This window comes from Rhinopithecus bieti, unplaced genomic scaffold, assembly GCF_001698545.2.
Source record: "Rhinopithecus bieti isolate Rb0 unplaced genomic scaffold, ASM169854v2 scaffold_2654, whole genome shotgun sequence".
Lineage (NCBI taxonomy): Eukaryota > Metazoa > Chordata > Mammalia > Primates > Cercopithecidae > Rhinopithecus > Rhinopithecus bieti.
In genome coordinates, this window is record NW_016804048.1 from 228,591 (window position 1) to 240,215 (window position 11,625).

General features: G+C 41.7%; 1 pseudogene; it reads left to right on the forward strand.

Moving 5' to 3' along the window:
- The first annotated feature begins 6,709 nt into the window (after window positions 1-6,709).
- Window positions 6,710-7,438, forward strand: LOC108522339 (non-histone chromosomal protein HMG-17 pseudogene; annotated as a pseudogene).
- The last annotated feature ends 4,187 nt before the right edge of the window (window positions 7,439-11,625 follow it).

Consider the following 11,625-nt stretch of genomic DNA (forward strand, 5'->3'; position numbering starts at 1 on the left):
AAAGTGCTGGGATTACAGGCTTGAGCCACCGCGCCGGGCCATCCTTTTTTCTTTAAAAACTTAAACCTCTCCTTTGTTCCTTGGAGCCCTCGCCTAGACAACCTGGAAATGTGTCCTGGGCTGCACTTCTCAACCTTGGCCTAAATAAACTCTCTATATTAATTTTGCCTAAGCTTCTTTCTTTTAGATCAACAGGTGATGGGTACATGAGGTTCATTATACTGTATTTGCTTTGTATATGCTTGAAATTTTTCATAATAGAATGCTTTTAAAATTGGAGCAGATGTGAAAAAGAAATTGGGGACAAAGGATGGCCAATTTTCCTGATACACATTTTCGTGGTTCTTTTATTTGAAAAATAACCAAAAGAAGGTATAAATTTGGCTGGGCATAGTGGTGCATGCTTGTAATCCCAGCTACTTGAGAGACTGAAACACAAGAATCACTTGAACCCAGGAGGCAGAGGTTGCAGTGAGCTGAGAGTGAGACTCAGTCTCAAAATAAAAGAAGGTATAAATTTAACACTTTTAAAAGGAGGTATTTTAAAAGCTGACTTCATAGGAAACAGATAATTCTGGGGACATAAGAGAATTTTTCTTGTATTCTAAATAGTGACCGCAGGAAAATTTAAGAAGTTACTTTATCCGTAAGATGTTGATTATATATATGTAATCAACATAAAGATATGTATGTATATATCTATATACACACTCATATATATACATACATATATATTAGGCACAATCAGTGACATGAAGAAAATTATTGGAAATTAAACATATAGTTGCTAAAATTAAAAAATCAATATAAGGACTGAACAGAGAGGTCAATGGAATCTCCTAAAGCCTAAAGCAGAAAGATAAAAGGAATTGAAAATATTTTTAGAAGTCCAAACACATACAGGGTTAATCCAGGAAGGATGCTGTTCAACTAATAGTTCCTGGATTGACACTTTATATGTTTTCAGAAGAAAGACAAGAAAATTCAGGGGAGAATATAATGAGAGAAATAATAGAAGAAAGTTCCCTAGAGATAAGGACAGGAGTCTTCAGCCTGAAAATGTATGCTGGTGCCAGACATAAGAAATAAAAATAGGCCGGGCGCGGTGGCTCAAGCCTGTAATCCCAGCACTTTGGGAGGCCGAGACGGGCGGATCACGAGGTCAGGAGATCGAGACCATCCTGGCCAACACGGTGAAACCCCGTCTCTACTAAAAAATACAAAAAACTAGCCGGGCAAGGTGGCGGGCGCCTGTAGTCCCAGCTACTCGGGAGGCTGAGGCAGAAGAATGGCGTAAACCCGGGTGGCGGAGCTTGTAATGAGCTGAGATCTGGCCACTGCACTCCAGCCTGGGCCACAGAGCGAGACTCCGTCTCAAAAAAAAAAGAAATAAAAATAGACCCATACTTAACCATAACCTTTTGATTTTACAGTACAGAAAATACTAATAGAAGATCCTGAAAGCTTCCAGAGGACAAACAACAGGCCAACTACAACAGAACAAATGTCTGAACAGCACCAGTCTTCCCATTACACTCAGGGCCAGAAGACAGTGGAGTGCCGCCTTTAGAGGAATACGTCTCAGAATACCATACCCAGTCAAGCTGCCACACATATTCAGACGTGTCAGAACTCAGGAAACTCATGTCTCATAAAGTTTTTCTGGAAAAAAAAAAAAATCAATTAAGAGTAGGCCACTAAAAAGGCAAAGGAATCCAAGAATGAGAAAAACTTGGGATCCAAGAAAAACTAGTCCTAACCCAGGAGTGCAATGTCAGGCAGGCCTAGAATGACAGCTGTCTGGCAGGCCAAGCGAGCAACTGGTTTCCAACAGAGAAGAATGCCTGCAAGCAGAAAGTGGAGTCCGTGCCATGGAGCGTGGGATTAAGATCCTGGATAAATTTAGTCCTATGATGAAGGCATGTGCTTCTTTTGTTAAGAAGCAAAAGGAAAAGCAATGAAAAACAGCAGAAAACTATGTTCCAGATATAAAGCACACTAATTGAGTGTTTGAAGATGTAATCATTCAGCCCTGATGTTTGATGCATTCTCTTTCTAGTGGCATAGATTAGCGATAGAGATTTACCTTTTCTAACTGATGCACTTTGTTCTGCAGTGAATCCTATTTACATAATTAAAACAATATAATTACAGTTTATTGACTTTAAATACTTAGGATCAGCATAATGACCATAGAGCAAAATGTCCATGTTGTAAACTCTGACAATACAAAAGTAGTGGTGGAGCTGACAGAGGCAGGAGGTCTATAGAGAAGTGAGAGTTGAAGGAAGATGTGGAAATGTTCATTTCTTTTTCATACATAATAAGGAGTTTAGAGATCCTATTTAAAGACAGCAGGCCAGGCGTGGTGGTTCACGCCTATAATTCCAACACTTTGGGAGGCCAAGGCAGGTGGATCACTTGAGGCCGGGAGTTCGAGACCAGCCTGGCCAATGTGATGAAATCCTATCTCTACTAAAAATGCAAAAATTAGCCCTGTGTGGTGGCGCACACCTGTGATCCCACCTACTCGGAAGCTGAGGCAGGAGAATCGCTTGAACCTGGGAAGCAGAGGCTGCAGTGAGCTGAGATGGCACCACCACACTCCAGCCAGGGTGACAGAGAGAGACTCTGTCTCAAATAAATAAGATGGTGGAACTGGAAGTAAAAGTTTTAAAATTGTAAATATCACCAACAGAATAACAAAATAGTACTATGATTAACAAAATATAAATGGAGGATAAAGTGGAACAATACACAAATAGCTCATTTATCATATCAGAGACTTAATAGTGTTTGGAATTGACTAATAGAAAAATAGGTATATAAGCATGTTGCTTAGAGCCAAAGAGAGAGCAGATGAAATAAAACTTGAAAGGATTGAAAGATCTTGGATATTTTTCTGTGGGATATAGGCAGGATATAAGTACTTTTCATTCTTAGTCCTTTTGTACTTTGATTTTCTTTAAATTGTATATATGTTGTATTACTTTGATGGTTTAAGTTAAGTGGTTGGGAAAAATGGACTTAAGCTGGCTTCTCCTGTTATAAACTCTGAGCCCCACCATTCCTAACTGCATACTTTTTTCCTCCTTAAAGATTTAAGTTCACGCCTGTAATCCCAGCACTTTGGGAGGCTGAGGTGGGAGGATCACCTGAGGTCAGCAGTTCAAGACCAGCCTGGCCAACAGGCTGATGGTGAAACCCCGTCTCTACTAAAAGTACAAAAATCAGTCTGGTGTGGTGGCAGGTGCCTGTTATCCCAGCTACTCGGGAGGTTGAGGCAGGAGAATCACTTGAACCCAGGAGGTGGAGGTTACAGTGAGTGGAGGTCATGCCACTGCACTCCAGCCTGGGCAACAGAGCAAAACTCTGTCTCAAAACAAAAACAAACAAAAAATTAGCCAGGCATGGTGGTGGGCACCTGTAACCCCAGCTACTTAGGAGGCTGAGGCAGCAGAATTGCTCAAACCTGGGAGGCAGAGGTTGAGGTAAGCTGATACCACACCGTCGCACTCCAGCAAAAAAAAAAAAAAAAAAAAGAAAGAAAAATTAAGTTATTTAGTAACAGGATAAGAACATTTAAATAAACTGAGTTACTAGCTACTAGGTGAAACCAAATGAAATTTTGACCTATGAAGATAGCAATTTCATATCATTCAACTTATTGTATGCTCTTCTCATTAAAAAGTATAAATGGGGCCAGGCACGGTGGTTCATGTCTATAATTCTAGCACTTTGAGAGGCTGAGGCAGCAGGATTGCTTGAGCGCAGGAGTTCAAGACCAGCCTCAGCAACATAGTGAGACCTCGTCACTGAAAAAAAAGTATGAGTGAAGCCAAAACCACAGTAGCTATGGACTCTTGTATACTATATACTTGGTATTTTATATTGATTTTTCCACCTAACTAAAAATATAATTTTTAAACCCCACAGAGTTGTGTCAAAAACACAAATTTTTTTTTTTTTTTTTTTTTTTTGAGACGGAGTCTCGCCTCTGTCGCCCAGCTGGAGTGCCCAGTGGCCAGTCTCAGCTCACTGGCAAGCTCCGCCTCCCCCAGGGTTCATGGCCATTCTCCTGGTCAGCCTCCGAGTAGCTGGGACTACAGGGCGCCCACCACCTCGCCCGGCTAGTTTTTTTCATATTTTTAGTAGAGACGGGGTTTCACCATGGTTAGCCAGGATGGTCTCGAATTCCTTGACCTCGTGATCCGCCCGTCTCGGCCTCCCAAAGTGCTGGGATACAGGCTTGAAGCCACCCGCCCGGCCACCAAATTATTTTTAATTATAGAAGGGACTAAGATATCAATCTCCAATGAGTTTTGATTTACTTTTGATTAATATGTCAGTTACAGAACAATCTGCAAATCTAACTCAAATTTGAAATATTATTATTATTATTTATTATTATCGAGTAGCTTCCTGAGCCAGAGTAGGCTTGCACAGGCTCCCTCAAATGTGAATTTGTTTATTTATTTATTTTTTTTTTTTGAGGTAGAGTCTTGCTCTGTCTCCAGGCTGGAGTGCAGTGGTGTGATCTCAGCTCACTGCAACCTCTGCCTCCTGTGTTCAAGCGATTCTCCTGCCTCAGCCTCCCGAGTAGCTGGGACTACAGGCATGCACCACCATGCCCAGTTTTGTTTTTGGCTTCATTTATACTTTTTTTTTTTCAGTGATGAGGTCTCACTATGTTGCCCAAGATGGTCTTGAACTCCTAATTTTTGTATTTTTAGTAGAGATGGGGTTTCACCATGTTGGCTAGGATGGTCTCAATCTCTTGACCTTGTGATCCGCCCACCTCAGCCTCCTAAAGTGCTAGGATTAAAGGTGTGAACCACTGCGCCCAGCCTCAAACATGAAATTTAAAATGAAGGTATCTATTAAATTATCAGGCCCCTTGGACCTGTAATATTCTGAAATAATACATACTACAGTTTTTCTATTTACTTCTTTTGTGAAGAGCACTGACTCAAGATGGGCCAGAAAGAATATCCTTCTGGAAGGGCAAAGCAGACCAAAGAATGATGTCTTATGCTTCATCATTGTTTGTTTTTAATTTTGTTTTTCCTTATTTAAGTTGCCTCTTGAGATTTATCAATGTTTTACAGCACCTTGAAGGTATTTGAGTCTCAAAATAGCCCTAGGGCCGGGCGCAGTGGCTCACACCTGTAATCCTAGCACTTTGGGAAACTACAGGGGTGGATCACCTGAGGTTGGGAGTTCAAGACCAGCCTGGCCAACATGGTGAAACCTTGCCTCTAATAAAAATATAAAATTAGCTGACTGTGGTGGCATGCACCTGTTATCCCAGCTAGTCGGGAGCCTGAGCAGGAGAATCACTTGAATCTGGGAGGCAAGGTTGCAGTGAGCTGAGATAGTGCCACTGCACTCCAGCCTGGGTGACAGAGTGAGACTCTGTCTCAAAAAAAGAAACAAAAAGTTTCTTTTTTTTTTTGATAAAACTCAAATGCTCCTGCCAAATATGAGGCATTTGATTCCCTACTCAAGAATCCTTCATAAGTCTTATCATCCTAAACTTGACAATTTATTTCTGATTGTCATCATGAAGAACAATTTATTTCTCATGAAGAAAAGCTACCAAGGATGTGTAGCTTTTCGTTCACATTATGATTCTTAACATGGTAGTAGGTTAAGCATCTTATCCACTCCTAGATCTTCAGGGAAGGGTCCCTCCAGATGAGTTGGCTTAAGCCCCTCTGTTCATGGATGAGGAAACTGAGGCCCAGAGGGACTGAGAAACTGAGTCTACACAGAAATTCAATGAGATACATAAAATGAGACCAGAGCTCAGCTCCTAGTGAGGCTTTCTTTCTGTTATTCTGTGCTGTTTTTTTTTTTCTTTTTCTATTTTTAACCTCACCATCATGCAATATGCCCATGTACTGCTTCATTTCTTTAACTCAGAAACTCACTATCAAATTCGATCAAAACTTTCAAACTCTCCATACATTAAATATCAGTATTTTTAAAAATTATCTGGACGCAGTGGCTCATGCCTGTAATCCCAGCACTTTGGGAGGCTGACGTGGGCTGATCATCTGAAGTCAGGAGTTCCAGACCAAATTGGCCAACATGGCAAAACTCCATTTCTACTAAAAATACAAAAATTAGCTGGGTGTGGTGGCGGGTCCCTGTAATCCCAGCTGCGGGGGATGCTGAGGCAGGAGAATCACTTGAACCTGGGAGGCAGAGTTTCAAGATGGGCCAGAAAGAATTTCCTTCTGGAAGGGCAAAACAGATCAAAGAATGATGTCTTATGCTTCATCATTGTTTGTTTTTGATTTTGTTTTTTGAGCCAAGATTGCGCCAGCCTGGGTGACAGAATGAAACTCCATCTGGAAAAAAAAAAGTCTAAAATATACTTTTGTAAACCTGAAAATCATGATTTCTTTCTTTTTTTTTTTTTTGAGACAGGGTCTCACACTATTGTCCAGACTGGAGTGCAGTGGCACGATCACAGCGGATTGCAGCCTCAACTTCCCAGACTCCAGTGATCTTCCCACCTCAGCCTCCCAAGTAGCTGGGACTACAGGTGTGCACCACCAGACCTGGCTAATTTTTTTGTTTTTTTGTTTTTTGTTTTTGTAGAGATGGGGATCTTGCCTTGTTGCCCAGGGTGGTCTTGAACTCCTGAGCTCAAGTGATCCACCTGCCTTGGCCTCCCAAAGTGCCCGGTCGATCATGATTCTTTAATAGTCTATGATTTTAAAAGCCTCTCATTAGTCTGGGATAATGAAGGTAAAGAAAATACTTCCCACATCCTGAAGTCTAGGGCATCCTTCTATGAATAAGGAAATGTAGCCTAAAAGAAAAGTAGGACCTGTCTTTCGCATTCCATCTTTATGTGAACAAAGATGTCTCACACATAGTGATCAGAACTCATTCCTTCTATTCCAACAAGTCATGGGCTTCTGGTGTGTCTGCTAGACAACGCTTAGCGGAAAGTTGGAGCAATTCAAAATTTGAATTCAATTTCCTAGTTGCTAGGATTGTGTTATCTGATTTTATTAAGAAATAACTGATGGAGCAGTGTGAAGAGGGGAGAATGACCCCCAGACCAACCAAAGCCCACGACCCGCTGCATCCCGCGCCCTGTGCCTGTCCTGCCAATGCTGCCACCATACCCAAGAGAAAGGCTGAAGGGGATGCTAAAGGAGATAAAGCCGAGGTGAAGGATGAACCACAAAGAAGATCCGTGAGGTTGTCTGCTAAACCTGCTCCTCCAAAGCCAGAGCCCAAACGTAAAAAGGCCCCTGCAAAGAAGGGAGAGAAGGTACCCAAAGGGAAAAAGGGAAAAGCTGACGCTGGCAAGGGGAATAACCCTGCAAAAAATGGAGATGCCCAAACAGACCAGGCACAGAAAGCTGAAAGTGCTGGAGATACCAAGTGAAGTGTCTGCATTTTTGATAACTGTATACTTCTGGTGACCATACAGCGTTGAAATACTTTTTTTAATCAAGTTTTAAAATGCTACTTCTGTTTTACCTTTTTTTTTTTTTTTTTTTTTTTAAAGCTTTGTTGTGGAGCACACAGAACACTTCATTGTTGTTTTAGGGGAAGGGGCATATGTCCCTAACAGAATGTCTCTGAAGCTGGATTGATGTGGGGAAAACACCTTTTCCTCTTAGTTTTGAGAGACTTCCTCTTGGTTCCCAGGAGGAGGGATTCCCTGACTTTGACACACATGGCCCCTTGGCACAAAAGCCTTGTGGTATGGAAAAACAAATTCGTTTTTATATCCTCTTCTCCCTTGCCACCTTTCAGCACAGGCTTAACTTCCTTAAACCCAGACATCTGTTGGGACCTGACCCCCAGTCATTGGTTACCAGTGTGTCAGGCAATCTGGACTTTACGGTGATGCCACTGAGATGGCACCCCTCAAAAGAGCAGTGGTTCCATTTCTAGATTGTGGATCTTCAGATAAATTCTGCCATTTGCATTTCACTTTCTGAAAGTCAGGATTGGCTCGTGAAAAGTTGTTAAACAACATGCTAAACGTGAAATGTCAACCCTCACTCTATACTCTTCCTGTTCAGAGCATCGGATGAAGACTTCATTGGGTTTTATGGTGGCTTCCTGATTTTTGGTTATCCATTAAAGAAGGGAGTTTGAAAGTTGTTATAGGCCGGGCGTGGTGGCTCCCACCTGTAATCCCAGCACTTTGGAAGGCTGAGGTGGGCGGATCACAAGGTCAGGAGATCAAGACCATCCTGGCTAATATGGTGAAACTTCGTCTCTACTAAAAGTAAAAAAAAATTAGCTGGGTGTGGTGGCAGGTGCCTGTAATCTCAGCTACTCTGGAGGCTGAGGCAGGGGAAACACTTGAACCCAGGAAGCAGAGGGTTGCAGTGAGCCAAGATCGCGCCACTGTGCCACTGTACTCCAGCCTGGGTGACAGAGCGAGACTCCGTCTCAAAAAAAAAAAGAAAAAAAAAACAAGAAAGTTGTATACTGGTAACGATTGTCTGCCTAGGTCCTGCCTGAAATACCATGATCGTTTATGGAAAGTATCTTTAATAAAGCTGGATACAGTTTGGCTTGGGGTAAAAAAAAGAGAAATAACTGACTTAACATTATTTAAATAATTCCTTTTCCTTTCAGCTTGACTTTTTGTTTTTAGCGGAAAATAATTGTGTCAGAGAAGTGACTACGTTCTTTTAAACAGGAACTACCTTTCACAATCTTATTATGAGGAACATGAGGGAAATTTTAAATGTCTAGGCAATATCACAACAATATTTCCTAAGAGACTTGATAATGTCTCCAGGGGCATGGGAATTCAGGTTCCTTGATTCTAGTTATTGTGTTGCAACTGACTCACTCTAAGATCATAGCTTAATTACTTTTACACAAATCACTATCTCTAATGCATTGTGTGCAAGTACATAACTCTACCTTACTGGGAATATTATGAGGAAAATTATCTTTTGTTTAAATGTTGGTTTGGGAGTTAGGAAATATCCATGAATACATACTATGTTTCAACTACCTGCAAATCACATAAGCTTGTATTAGTCAATTATTTTTCCATAGCAGAAAAAAGAAAGCAAAATTAAATTGACTTATACAATAAGGGAATCAGCTGGGCATGGTGGCTCATGCATGTAATCCCAGGACTTTGGGAGACTGAGGCAGGCAGATCACTTGAGGTCAGGAGTTAGGGACCAGCCTGGCCAACATGGTGAAACTCTGTCTCTACTAAAAATACAAAAAAAAAAAAAAAAAAAAAAAATTAGTTGGGCATGGTGGCAGGTGCCTCTAATCCCAGCTGCTTGGGAGGCTGAGGCAGGAGAATTGCTTGAGCCTGGGAGGTGGAGGTTGCAGTGAGCCAAGATCATACCAACTGCACTCCAGCCTGGGTAACAGAGTGAGACTCCATCTCAGAAAAAAAAAAAAAAAGGAAATTTACAGGGATAAATATTGCTGAAAACTCTAGAGGTTACTGGCTTCAGGCAAGTTTTGATCCAACGCCCCAATGATATGAACAAATCCTGAACTCCTGCTTTCCATTTATTGGTCTTTAGCACCTCAGGGTTAATTTCCAGAAGCTTCAGAGCCTACATGCTTTCAGGTTCAAATCCAATAGAAAAGAGAGACTTAGCATTATCAATAGCTTAAAAAAATATTTTTTGAGGCAGAGTCTTGTTGTGTCACCCAAGATAGAGTGCAGTGGTGTGATCATGGCTCACTGCAGCCTCAACCTCCTGGGCTTAAGGGGTCTCTTGACTCAAGAGTCTTTCTTGAGTCTCTTGAGTCCAGGTACATACCCCCACACCTGGTTAATTTTTAATTTTAATTTTATTTTGTAGAGATGGGGTCTTGCTATGTCACCTAGGCTGGTCTCAGACTCCTGGCCTCAAGTGATCATCTTGCATCAGCATCCCAAAGTGCTGGGATTACAGGTGTGAGCACTGCCCTGACTTGGTTACTGTGTTCATCCTAAACTAATCATTAAAGACCAGACAGATGGAATGTGTTGGTTGAGTCAAGCCCAACAGGATCTAATCTTGACCTTGGGGGTGGAGTCAGTGCCCCTTGAATACATCATGCAGAAATTTGGAATAGTGTCAAAAAGAGGGAAGGCAAGATAAATTCTAAAATTTTCTATTTGTAATATTTATTTATTTATTTATTACTTTTTTAAAATTTTTGAGACGGATTCTTGCTCTGTTGCCCAGGCTGGAGTGCAATGGCGCAATCTCGGCTCGCTGCAACCTCTGACTCCCTGGTTCAAGCAATTCTCCTGCCTCAGCCTCCCGAATAGCTGAGATTACAGGCACCTGCCATCACGCCCAGCTAATTTTTTGTATTTTTAGTACAGACGTGGTTTCACCATGTTGGCCAGGCTGGTCTTGAACTCCTGGTCTTGATCCACTCACCTCAGCCTTCCAAAGTGCTGGGATTACAGGTGTGAGCCACTGCACCTAGCCACAACCTTCTATTTAAATGCCTTTAATAACTAGCATTTCAACCTAGAGTCATTCATGCACTTGTTAACGCATTCAACAAACATTTTTTCAGGGTTCACTATGTGCAAGGTCTTGACTCCATTTCCAGGCTTCTCTTTAAGAGCAAGCGCCAAGAACTTGTCCTCAGACTGAAATCAGAATTATGAGAGTGATTAGGAAAACAGGCTTCCCAAAAACTTCCATATTTTTAAGCTGGTTTCTTACATTTTCAGGTATCTAGGAAAGGAAGAGAAACAACCATCCACCTTCCCACAAGCCCTACCCAAGCACATCCTCCGAACCTATTCACAGCCCCACTTTAAGCCTTGTGGTCTATATATTCACTAAGATCCTTTCTGGATACAAGATATACAATGATATTGTGATTTGACATTGACATTTAAAAACAGACTCTTGTTTTGTTTTGTCTTGTTTTGAACGTCCAAGGAAAGATAAGCACATTGTAGTCTTGAAAGAGATCACTCTTTACCTAGGTTAAGAAGAGGGGTAATTAGAGCATTTAGTGGTTGGACTTAGGTTCCCACGTGCCACCTAAGTCCTATGTGGAGCTAGATCAGACAACTCAATCTCTCTAGCATGTGGGTTATACAAAATGAGAAAGAACAGGAAATGCTCATATATATTTTGGATGTTGCCACTGGCTGAGCAGGAAGCTGCAAGAGAGATAACAGATGATTAAGGCCTCTCCCCAGGCTCCCTTTGGGAAAGCAGCCTTTGGGAAAACACGTGTAGAAAATGAGAGACAAGTGCAACTGAAATGCTTCAACCGTGCTTTGTCCATGTCTGCGCTGTTGACAAAGCATTCTGAAATAACCAAATGAAGTTGCTCCACATCCAGAAAGGTCCTGGTGATTGTACAGTGGCCTGGTGTTAAGCGCAGCTTTTTTTTTTTTTTTTTTTTTTTTTTTTGGTGCTAAATCTGTAGACCCTGAGAATAAATCCATTTGTATTTCCTTTTCTTGGGGAAAGAAATGTTCTGGCACTCAGTAGGATGTCCTGATTCGCTTCATAAGGCTTTGGTGCTTGTTCCAGTGTTCCGGGTTGAGGACAGGCACACCTAAAGTAAAGGTAGAAAGTGAGAGAAGAACTGAAAAAGGGAGGCCAAGTTGGAAAGACAATAGCAGGCCTGGGAACT